A 12,524-nucleotide genomic window follows, 5' to 3' on the forward strand; every position below is an offset into this window, starting at 1 on the left:
AGTGGTAACATATAGTAGTTTAGCAGTATAGCTAGTATAGTGGCAGTATACAGTGGTATAGTATTATAGCTAGTATAGTTGTAGTATATTTAGTAGTGCAGTACTATAGATAGTATAGTGGTAGTATATATAGTATTACAGTACCAAGATAGTATAGTGGTAGTATATATAGTAGTGCAGTAATATAGCCAGTAAAGTGGTAGTATATAGTAATATAGTAGTATAGCTAGTATAGTGGTAGTATATAGTCATATAGTAGTATAGCTAGTATAGTGGTAATATATAGTGGTATAGCTACTATAGTGGTAGTATACAGTAGTGCAGTAGTAGAGATAGAATAGTGATAGTATATATAGTAGTGCAGTACTATAGATAGTATAGTGGTAGTATATATAGTAGTGCAGTACTATAGATAGTATAGGGGTAGTATATAGTAGTGCAGTAGTATAGATAGTATAGTGGTAGTATATAGTAGTATAGTAGTATAGCTAGTATAGTGGTAGTATATATAGTAGTGCAGTACTATAGATAGTAAAGTGGTAGTATATATAGTAGTGCAGTACTATAGATAGTATAGTGGTAGTATATATAGTAGTGCAGTACTATAGATAGTATAGTGGTAGTATATAGTAGTGCAGTAGTATAGATAGTATAGTGGTAGTATATATAGTAGTGCAGTACTATAGATAGTATAGGGGTAGTATATAGTAGTGCAGTACTATAGATAGTATAGTGGTAGTATATATAGTAGTGCAGTACTATAGATAGTATAGTGGTAGTATATAATGGTATAGTATTATAGCTAGACAAAGAAAGGGTACATATCTCTCAAAACGTATTGTAATATTGGAACCTGTGAGATGCGTGTCAGAACGTTGAGACAGAGTCCAGATTTCATTCCTCACATTCTTGGGGATGACCCCGAAGCCACACTTTCCACAATATTTGAGAGCACACATACACACACACACACACACACACACACACACACACACACACACACACACACACACACACAATAAAGATGGAGTGACAAGTCGAAAAGGTCATTGAGGGTAGAGGGCTGAGGTCCAGAGGTTTGAGGGTGGAGGGCTGAGGTCCAGAGGTTTGAGGGTGGAGGGCTGAGGTCCAGAGGTTTGATGGTGGAGGGCTGAGGTCCAGAGGTTTGAGGGTAGAGGACTGAGGTCCAGATGGTGGAGGGCTGAGGTCCAGAGGTTTGAGGGTAGAGGGCTGAGGTCCAGATGGTGGAGGGCTGAGGTCCAGAGGTTTGAGGGTAGAGGGCTGAGGTCCAGATGGTGGAGGGCTGAGGTCCAGAGGTTTGAGGGTAGAGGGCTGAGGTCCAGATGGTGGAGGGCTGAGGTCCAGAGGTTTGAGGGTGGAGGGCTGAGGTCCAGATGGTGGAGGGCTGAGGTCCAGAGGTTTGAGGGTAGAGGGCTGAGGTCCAGATGGTGGAGGGCTGAGGTCCAGAGGTTTGAGGGTGGAGGGCTGAGGTCCAGAGGTTTGAGGGTAGAGGGCTGAGGTCCAGATGGTGGAGGGCTGAGGTCCAGAGGTTTGAGGGTGGAGGGCTGAGGTCCAGATGGTGGAGGGCTGAGGTCCAGAGGTTTGAGGGTGGAGGGCTGAGGTCCAGAGGTTTGAGGGTGGAGGGCTGAGGTCCAGATGGTGGAGGGCTGAGGTCCAGAGGTTTGAGGGTGGAGGGCTGAGGTCCCGAGGTTTGAGGGTAGAGGGCTGAGGTCCAGAGGTTTGAGGGTGGAGGGCTGAGGTGCAGATGATGGAGGGCTGAGGTCCAGAGGTTTCATTATTCCTGGAGGCTGGACAAAATAATAAATGTTTATAGGAAAACAAATCCAACAAAACTACGGTCCATCTGTTCTGTCGTATCCACCTCCAATTCAGCTTCATCACTTTCTGCATCCATAGTCTACCTCTTGTGCAACCTTTCTGGCAAACACAGGTCATAGCCTTTAATAAAACCAGCCACGCTGAGTTGAAATGGCTCAAAGGTCAAGGAATGTCTGTCTTCTAAAGAGAGGGCTGCAAGTTCATCTACTGTACTGACTAGGCCCTCTGTCACACAAACACACACACACACAAACACACACACACACAAACACACAGACACACAAACAAGCAATCTCCTCGGCTCCATCTCTGCACAGTGGAAAATAAACACAATGCAAACAGGATGTCACTTGTCAACATAACCCTGGTTGAATTGGCCAGAACGACTGAATGTCAAACATCATCCTCCAAGACAAGTCCTACTAAACTGGCTGGATTACCATTTAGCGTTTTAAGGTCTCAATATTCAATATCATGATTGCACTGATAGCTTCATCTGTATGTAAAATGGATGTCAACCCCAGAATCCATCTAATCTGTTTTGTTGGAAATTCTTCCTTGTTTTTTGTGATGCATCCGATTACAAAAATTGAAAACAAACTGTAACTTATTAAATATTGCAAAAATACTCCACTACTTTTCTCCAATAACCAACATGAGTCCATGACCAGGTTCTGGTTGTCTGGATCAAATATGGTAGAGACAACTGACAACAGACAACAAACAGACACAAGCCTACAGCTCAACCCCAACGTCTCTACCATTAACAAACATGGGGTCCCATTCGGGTTTCGCTGATCTAGGATTTGTGCTTTCACTGAAGGACAGACTCCTGATCTTCAGACAGGAAACCTTCATCACTTTACTAGTCTTCAATATAATGTGGACGGAGCAGGACAGGATGACAGTGAAAAACGAACTAAGGCCGTGAGTGGAAGCTGGGATGCTCAAGTTTCTAAAGGGTGTATGTTACATTTGATCATCAATGTCTATCTTTAATACTCGCTGTGACAGAACAGTGATGTGGTTCTCCTGTCTCAGTTGATAAGAGTGTGTTGAGGTCAGGGGTTAAATTCCAAGGATCACAGACACTACAAACATATTCAGTCACTGAACTGGAAGTCAGGTTGGATAAGTAGCACATATTATTCTATTATCTTCCATACTCGCTACCGGAAAACATTGTTTAAGAGGACAGTTACTACTCTTAAAAAGATAATGGGACTTATCTTTACGGCCCAGTGGTTAGCTGTCCTTTTGTTCACATGGGATCTCAGAAAGCTGGGCGGCAGTTTCAGAGATGGAATAGAGCTGGGACCTCTCCGTGTGTATAATGCATAGGGTTTATCATGCTGCACATCTGGAGAGCAGATGAGAAGAGGGAAAAGGAGAGAGAGAGAGGGAGGGAGGGGAGAAAAGAAGGAGAGAGAGAGAGAGAGAGAGAGTGAGAGAGAGAGAGAGCGAGAAAGAGAAAAGGAGAGGAGAGAAAGGAGGTAAAGAAAGAGAGTGAGAGAGACAGAGAGAGAGATGACAGTAAAAGGGGGATCCATAGTGTTTAATTTGGTTCAGCCTGTGAAGCTGAGGAGGGCACATCAAACTTCGTTGACTGTCAACATTACAAAGTAGCCTGACCGCCCAAGGAGACAGGGACATCAATATTGTGTGAGAAATTAAATGAGTAACACTTGAGCAAATCTGTGCGGTGAGCATGTGGGTAATCAGTGTGTGTGTGTGTAAAACCAGCCTTCTTTCAACAATGAATCCTCTCCAAGGTCTTGTCAGATGGAACGTGAGCACTTTTTTATACAGAGAGGCAGAGCTATCTGAAGAGACATGAAACAAACAATAGACGGTTTAATTGGATTCAACAATTATATTTTAAAATCTGATTTCACAAAAGAAGGGACTGAAAAAGGCTCTTAAACAGGTGTGTTTTCTTCTTCATTCTCCCCACTAGAACTGAAACGTAAACATTTCAAGTCCTTGATTGTGCTTAGAGGTTAAACCCGTTTGTTAATACAGAGAGATAAATGTTGAGACATAGAAACCATAGATATGACTGAACTTGTCACGCCTGCTCCCGCTCTCCCTCTTTGGCGCTCGAGGGCGCCAGGCTGCCCTTCATTACGCACACCTGTCACCATCATTACACGCATCAGCGCTCATTGGACTCACCTGGACTCCTTCACATTTTGATTGCCTTCCCTATATCTGTCTGTTTCATCCCCATCAGCATTTTTGTCGTTTACTTTTCCCCTGTACAGACGCTGTCCATATTCTGTTTCTGTCCGTTGTTATTAAATGTTCACTCCCTGTACCTGCTTCTCGTCTCCAGCGTCGATCCTTACAGAACTAAAGAAGTACTCCACCTAGACACCTCCGTGTTTCCCTGCCCTAAGACAGAGATATGACTGAACTAAAGAGATACATCTCCTAGCCACCTCCATGTTTTACTGCCCTAGGACAGAGATATGACTGAACTAAAGAGATACATCTCCTAGCCACCTCCATGTTTTACTGCCCTAAGACAGAGATATGACTGAACTAAAGAGATACATCTCCTAGCCACCTCCACGTTTTACTGCCCTAGGACAGAGATATGACTGAACTAAAGAGATACATCTCCTAGCCACCTCCATGTTTTACTGCCCTAGGACAGAGATATGACTGAACTAAAGAGATACATCTCCTAGCCACCTCCATGTTTTACTGCCCTAGGACAGAGATATGACTGAACTAAAGAGATACATCTCCTAGCCACCTCCATGTTTTACTGCCCTAGGACAGAGATATGACTGAACTAAAGAGATACATCTCCTAGCCACCTCCATGTTTTACTGCCCTAAGACAGAGATATGACTGAACTAAAGAGATACATCTCCTAGCCACCTCCATGTTTTACTGCCCTAAGACAGAGATATGACAGAACTAAAGAGATACATCTCCTAGCCACCTCCATGTTTTACTGCCCTAAGACAGAGCTATGACTGAACTAAAGAGATACATCTCCTAGCCACCTCCATGTTTTACTGCCCTAAGACAGAGCTATGACAGAACTAAAGAGGAACAACAGCTCCTAACCACCTCCATGCTTCACTACCCTAAGACAGAGATGGTGCTAGAGCTGAGTTAGAGGTACCAGGTGTAGAGCTTAGTGTTGTGGACACAGCGGCTGCCTCATTCAGCGTCAGTCTAGAGCAGTATCTGAGGCATCTGGGAGCAATGTTCCCTCAGCATTTTGGGTCTTGTGAGCGGAAACTTGAACATTGTGAGAATGTTCTTTATATTCTGGTTTACAGTGAACACTGAGGCTGTACCCTTACAGTTTTAGACAGTAGGCAATAGGCTATTGTGGCTATTTGAGCATAATGTTGGCCTACCAACAAAACCAGTGGAGCAAATCCCATAAAATGTTCACATTAAAATAGCTTTTGATTTATATGATATAGCCTACAGTAGTCTATTTGTGGTGTTCAATGCAGACCTACATTGCATGAGACTTTAAAAAAATGTTTTTACATTATGAAGGGCTTGACATTAATTTAGGATTTTTTACTTGGTCTGCAACACCATGGGCCAAACAGGTGACTGTACATTACATTGTGTTGCATGATGCAAGAAACCACTTTACAAAATATAATTAATAATTATTACCATACAGAGAAATAGACAATGTAGGCTACCCCTGTCATGTCCTGACCAGTAAAGGGGTCTATTTGTTATTGTAGCTTGGTCAGGACATGCAGAGGGTATTTGTTTTCATGGTTTTGTGTATGTGTTTATATAGAGGGATATTTTGTGTAGAGTGTTTCTGGGGTTTATTGGTATAAGTGTCGATGTAGAGGGGGTAGTTGATTTAGGTGGTTCGGGGTGTGTGTGTATTGTAGAGGGGTATTTGATTTATGTGTTCCGGGTTATTGGGTATGTTCTTGTGGTTGTATTTCTAAGGGGCTGTTCTAGTTTTGTATTTCTGTGTTGGCCTGGTATGACTCTCAATCAGGAACAGCTGTACATCGTTGTTGCTGATTGAGAGTCATACTTAGGTTGCCTGTTTTCACCTGTTAGTTTGTGGGAGATTGTGCTGTGTATAGCTTTGTGCCTTACCGGCCTGTTATTCATCGTTGTGTTTTGTATACGTGTTTGTTTTGGGTTTTTCCTTCTTTGTCCGTAATAAAGAAGATGAGTGTACATATTCCCGCTGCGTTTTGGTCCTCTCCTTACGACACCCGTGACAACCCCTCTGCATATTGGCTTATTTGCATATTCAAGCCTCTCTCAAAATACAACACTGCCCTTTTAATTAAGACATGATTTTTTTACCTGACGGGGTTTTCAAAGACAGCTTGAAATGTAACCTACAGGTTTTGTGCTCTTGTAGGAAGTGGTAACTCCCCATTGCTGACCTATACTTATCTATAACTGCACTAATAACTTTCTAACTGGCAAAGAATATCACCAAATGTGCACACGTGCGGCACTGCGCATTGATCTGGAAAGCGCACTCACTCACGGGTGATTGAAAGACCGCTTGTGGGCCCGAATTCTACTCCGTTGAGCTCTGGCTCTGACTACAACAAAATCACAGACTCAGTCTTGCAAAGTTAAATTTGTTTTGATTTGTTGCTTTGAAAACGAGCTGATATAATTTTGATTCGATCACAGAAAAAACGTTGATCTATATAGTGGAAACTAATGGGCGAACTCAGTGCCGTTCAATCACTTGCATTTGTACTGCGTGTCAGTTCTGGAGGGAACATTGTCTGGGAGTGTCTCCTCCCTCCTCAGACATTATGACTCGGTGTGACCTCCCCTCACCTCCTCCCTCCTCAGACATTATGACTCAGTGTGACCTCCCCTCATCTCCTCCCTCCTCCTCAGACATTATCGCTCAGTGTGACCTCCCCTCACCTCCTCCCTCCTCAGACGTTATGACTCAGTGTGACCTCCCCTCACCTCCTCCCTCCTCAGACATTATCACTCAGTGTGACCTCCCCTCATCTCCTCCCTCCTCAGACATTATCACTCAGTGTGACCTCCCCTCATCTCCTCCCTCCTCAGACATTATGACTCAGTGTGACCTCCCCTCATCTCCTCCCTCCTCAGACATTATGACTTAGTGTGACCTCCCCTCATCTCCTCCCTCCTCAGACATTATGACTCAGTGTGACCTCCCCTCATCTCCTCCCTCCTCAGACATTATCACTCAGTGTGACCTCCCCTCACCTCCTCCCTCCTCAGACATTATCACTCAGTGTGACCTCCCCTCATCTCCTCCCTCCTCAGACATTATCACTCAGTGTGACCTCCCCTCATCTCCTCCCTCCTCAGACATTATGACTCAGTGTGACCTCCCCTCATCTCCTCCCTCCTCAGACATTATCACTCAGTGTGACCTCCCCTCATCTCCTCCCTCCTCAGACATTATCACTCAGTGTGACTCCCCTCATCTCCTCCCTCCTCAAACATTATCACTCAGTGTGACTCCCCTCATCTCCTCCCTCCTCAGACGTTATGACTCAGTGTGACCTCCCCTCATCTCCTCCCTCCTCAGACATTATGACTCAGTGTGACCTCCCCTCATCTCCTCCCTCCTCAGACATTATCACTCAGTGTGACCTCCCCTCATCTCCTCCCTCCTCAGACATTATCACTCAGTGTGACCTCCCCTCATCTCCTCCCTCCTCAGACATTATCACTCAGTGTGACCTCCCCTCATCTCCTCCCTCCTCAGACATTATCACTCAGTGTGACCTCCCCTCATCTCCTCCCTCCTCAGACATTATCACTCAGTGTGACCTCCCCTCATCTCCTCCCTCCTCAGACATTATCACTCAGTGTGACCTCCCCTCATCTCCTCCCTCCTCAGACGTTATCACTCGGCATCTCCTCTTGCCTCAGGACGCCATCTGTCAGACTGTTCAGCCATCATTTATCTTCCTTCAGAGAGCTTACACCGCCTCACCGCTCCGCTGCTCACCGCTGTGTGTATGCGTGCATGTGTGTGTGCGTGCGTGTGTGTGGTGTCAATGCCCCACTGCTGAGGCCCTCTGATAAACATCCATACTGTATCATCTGAACCAGACAGGCCCTACATGAAAATATACTACAGTAATGTCAGCAAAAACACCACAGTCCACAAAAACTCTACAGTTTTTTAACTATAGTAAATACTACCGTATTTAATTTGCATATATCCTCTCTATTTCCCTCTCCATATCTCAATTTGTGCCACCCTTAAATGAGAAACCTATATGCCAAGTATAGTGCATATTGTGTTACCTACAGTTTATAGAAAAGAGCAGAAGCTCTGAATTATTTGTTCAGACTGCAGTCCTATCTACCTACAGGTTATGGAAAATGTGCTCTTTTAGTATTTCTCCAGTAGGTTTCCTGAAGTAGAAAGCCTCCACTTCTATGTTCAAGATAGGAAATACTACAGTCTGCAAAACACTACAGTAAATACTACAGTATGCTATAGTCTGCAAAAACACTACAGTAAATACTACAGTATACTACAGTCTGCAAAACAATACAGTAAATACTACAGTATGCTATAGTCTGCAAAAACACTTCAGTAAATACTACCGTATTCCTTCAGTATGCAAAAACACTACAGTCAATACTGCAGTATTCTACAGTCTGCAAAAACACTACAGTAAATACTACAGTATACTACAGTCCGCAAAAACACTACAGTAAATACTACAGTATACTACAATCTGCAAAACAATACAGTAAATACTACAGTATACTACAGTCCGCAAAAACACTACAGTAAATACTACCGTATTCCTTCAGTATGCAAAAACACTACAGTAAATACTGCAGTATTCTACAGTCTGCAAAAACACTACAGTAAATACTACAATATACTACAGTCCGCAAAAACACTACAGTAAATACTACAGTAAACTACAATCTGCAAAACAATACAGTAAATACTACAGTATACTACAGTCCGCAAAAACACTACAGTAAATACTACCGTATTCCTTCAGTATGCAAAAACACTACAGTAAATACTACAGTATACTACAGTCTGCAAAACAATACAGTAAATACTACAGTATACTACAGTCCGCAAAAACACTTCAGTAAATACTACCGTATTCCTTCAGTATGCAAAAACACTACAGTCAATACTGCAGTATTCTACAGTCTGCAAAAACACTACAGTAAATACTACAGTATACTACAGTCCGCAAAAACACTACAGTAAATACTACAGTATACTACAATCTGCAAAACAATACAGTAAATACTACAGTATACTACAGTCCGCAAAAACACTACAGTAAATACTACCGTATTCCTTCAGTATGCAAAAACACTACAGTAAATACTGCAGTATTCTACAGTCTGCAAAAACACTACAGTAAATACTACAATATACTACAGTCCGCAAAAACACTACAGTAAATACTACAGTATACTACAATCTGCAAAACAATACAGTAAATACTACAGTATACTACAGTCCGCAAAAACACTACAGTAAATACTACCGTATTCCTTCAGTATGCAAAAACACTACAGTAAATACTGCAGTATTCCACAGTCTGCAAAAACACTACAGTAAATACTACAATATACTACAGTCCGCAAAAACACTACAGTAAATACTACAGTATACTACAATCTGCAAAACAATACAGTAAATACTACAGTATACTACAGTCCGCAAAAACACTACAGTAAATACTACCATATTCCTTCAGTATGCAAAAACACTACAGTAAATATTGCAGTATTCTACAGTCTGCAAAAACACTACAGTAAATACTACAGTATACTATAATCTGCAAAAACACTACATTAATTACTATAGTATATACTACAGTTTTATTTTACTACAGTATTTATGCTATAGTTAACTGTAAATACTACAGTATAATATAGTAAATACTACAGTAAATACTACAGTATAATACAGTATAATACAGTAAATACTACAATAAATACTATAGTATTCACTGTAGTGTTTTTACAGTCTTTAGTCATTAAAGTCTGGATAAACACTAAAGTGAACACTATACTATTTATACCATAGTACACAATAGTATGTTTTCACGTGGGTATTCAGCCCCACTCACACAAATCGCCTGTGGACGCCTCATGAAGGACCTTAGACAGATTATCATTAGTCTGTTTACCATGACAACTGTTGGAGCTGCCTTCAAGTGGCCCGTCTGATCCATCACTAGAAAAGTCAGCTCAGTTGATAAATGCTCTTTGTTTCCAAAGCGAGATGATCTTGTATCTACGTCTCTGCGTTTCTGCGTGATTTAAATATCTAATTGATTCCAAGGATTCCTTCCTGGCGAACAACAGCTCACAGGAGGTATGAGTTTATTTAAGGAGGTGGACGTTAACGTGGTTCACTCTGTAAGTGTCATCTAATGGTTGGAATAACGTTTTAACAAGCCTGTTTTCCTGAAGCATTCATTCCTCCATGTTTTCCCCTCAACTGATTCAGCCTGACTTCACCTGACGAGTCAACGCTATGACTAATGCTATAATGATCCATACATACAGCCATGACTAATGGGGTTTCTTTCATCTTTCATTCCTCTAATCTAGGTAATGTTCCATTGCCAGAGAACGGGCTGTCTCCTCGGCAACCATCACTGATGGAACTCTCAACCATCTCTCAACACTCCATGAGGAGGGCGAGCGTAAAGTTAGGAATTAGAAAACAGTAATTTAATAGGACCTCTATGAGAGAAGAGAACATTCTAGAATACAATAATGCCATTCTTCTTCATTATTGCTCAACTGCTTTTTACATTACATGATGCTTTGATTGAGCGAGAAAAAAACAAAAAAAACATCCTGGTCCTGTAGCCTTGATGTCTAATGTGCTGTGTGTGTGTGTGTGTGTGTGTGTGTGTGTGTGTGTGTGTGTGTGTGTGTGTGTGTGTGTGTGTGTGTATGTGTGTGTGTGTGTGTGTGTGTGTGTGTGTGTGTGTATGTGTGTGTGTGTGTGTGTGTGTGTGTGTGTGTGTGTGTGTGAATGGAGTCATAGATTAGATACTAGGTTCAAGTGGTCAGAGGGCATCGGGGTTTGAGTTGGTCACTACTCTGACGTAATGGCTCAGTTTCATGCCAGGAAGTATAAACCTGACCACAGTTACACACACAACAGAAACAGTTTTATCCCTCCCATGAAATCAACAGTCAACGTCATGGATGTGATTTATGCACTCAATACCTTCTTTGTTCGAATCCAAAAGTCAAATTCAGAGGTAGGAACCCATTTCTCATCACAAAATCTAATGACCTAATATAGGTCAATAAAATATATTTATAGGTCGATATGTTATAATACCTTTGGGTGGTCATAAAATAGGGGGATGGTTAGGGGATGACCTGGGGTTTGTCTCTCCTCGAGTCTAGACATTCTACGGTGACTGCTGAGGATTGAAGAGCATCAGAAACATACGGTACCTATAGAATCCAGGACATCTGTTGAGATGAGGTGATCCTCATGTTCATAACCAGCTGTTATAGCGTAACCACTGACTGAACACCGCACAGTGGAAACCAAGCAGGTATGATGCCTTGAGGGTGTGTTCACCATACTGTGGCAGAGGGAAAGTCTTAACACCATGTCACATCATTAATAACCCACCCACAGATCTGAGTTATGAAATAACATTAGGGGAGAGTGGGGTAAGTTGAGCCAAAGGGATAAGTTGAGCCAAAGGGGTAAGTTGAGCCAAAGGGATAAGTTGAGCCACACTTGTTTCTAGGAAACCAGACACAAAATGTATAATTTGACCAAATATTTAAGAAGAGGTCATAGTTTCATGGAGTCTGGGAAGGAAGAAACCACATGGGAAAAAGTGGTAAGTTAGATAGGTCCAGAAAACTGATTTATCCCAAGTCAAATAAATGTATTGTGATAGAGGTTTCATGATGCTTGTTTCCAAACAAAAGTAGATCATTTTAAGATTGTTCTATACATCAGTTGAGGTCTCCAAAAGCTTCAATATGAGGACCTAAACCTGGCATGAAAGGTCATCCCTGTGGGCTAATATAGTCAAAATGTTTGCCTTGGGGTAAGTTGAGCCAATGGCCCTGGGGTAAGTTGAGCCAATGGCCATGGGGTAAGTTGAGCCAATGGCCATGGGGTAAGTTGAGCCAATGGCCATGGGGTAAGTTGAGCCAATGGCCATGGGGTAAGTTGAGCCAATGGCCATGGGGTAAGTTGAGCCAATGGCAATTTGAGCTAATGTAAGGGTTTTCTTCCCAGGCGTAATACAAGGTATTATCACCGGTTTATGAGGTAACAACAGGGCCTGTGTTAAAATTACAAAGTGTTTGTTAGATGTTAAACCTGTGTTAAAAGATGCTTAAAAAGACAAAAAAAAGTGATTGTGATGAATTGTGTTTAAGAAATAAAGATAGACATGATTTTAAAGTCGTAGTAGTAATATTTCATTCACTACAGACATTTGTAGGTGGCTTAACTTACCCTGTACTGCAGACAAGCTACGTTTTCAAAGCTGTTATGTTTACATGAATTCAGATTATTTCCAGGGATACAGAACATCCTGGAATACATGTAGAGATCTTTGTTAGAAAGAATATTATATTTCTCTTGACAGCGTGATGCTGATTGTAAAAAAGGGCTCAACTTACCCCACTCTCCCCTACCTCAACAAGGGGGGAGATTCTAAAGA

General features: G+C 42.1%; 1 non-coding gene across 1 annotated transcript; it reads left to right on the forward strand.

Moving 5' to 3' along the window:
• The first annotated feature begins 8,194 nt into the window (after positions 1–8,194).
• On the forward strand, positions 8,195–8,247 carry LOC115189737 (U7 small nuclear RNA). The gene has a single exon (XR_003876985.1). It is a non-coding gene; the product is annotated as a U7 small nuclear RNA (small nuclear RNA).
• The last annotated feature ends 4,277 nt before the right edge of the window (positions 8,248–12,524 follow it).

This window comes from Salmo trutta, unplaced genomic scaffold, assembly GCF_901001165.1.
Source record: "Salmo trutta unplaced genomic scaffold, fSalTru1.1, whole genome shotgun sequence".
Lineage (NCBI taxonomy): Eukaryota > Metazoa > Chordata > Actinopteri > Salmoniformes > Salmonidae > Salmo > Salmo trutta.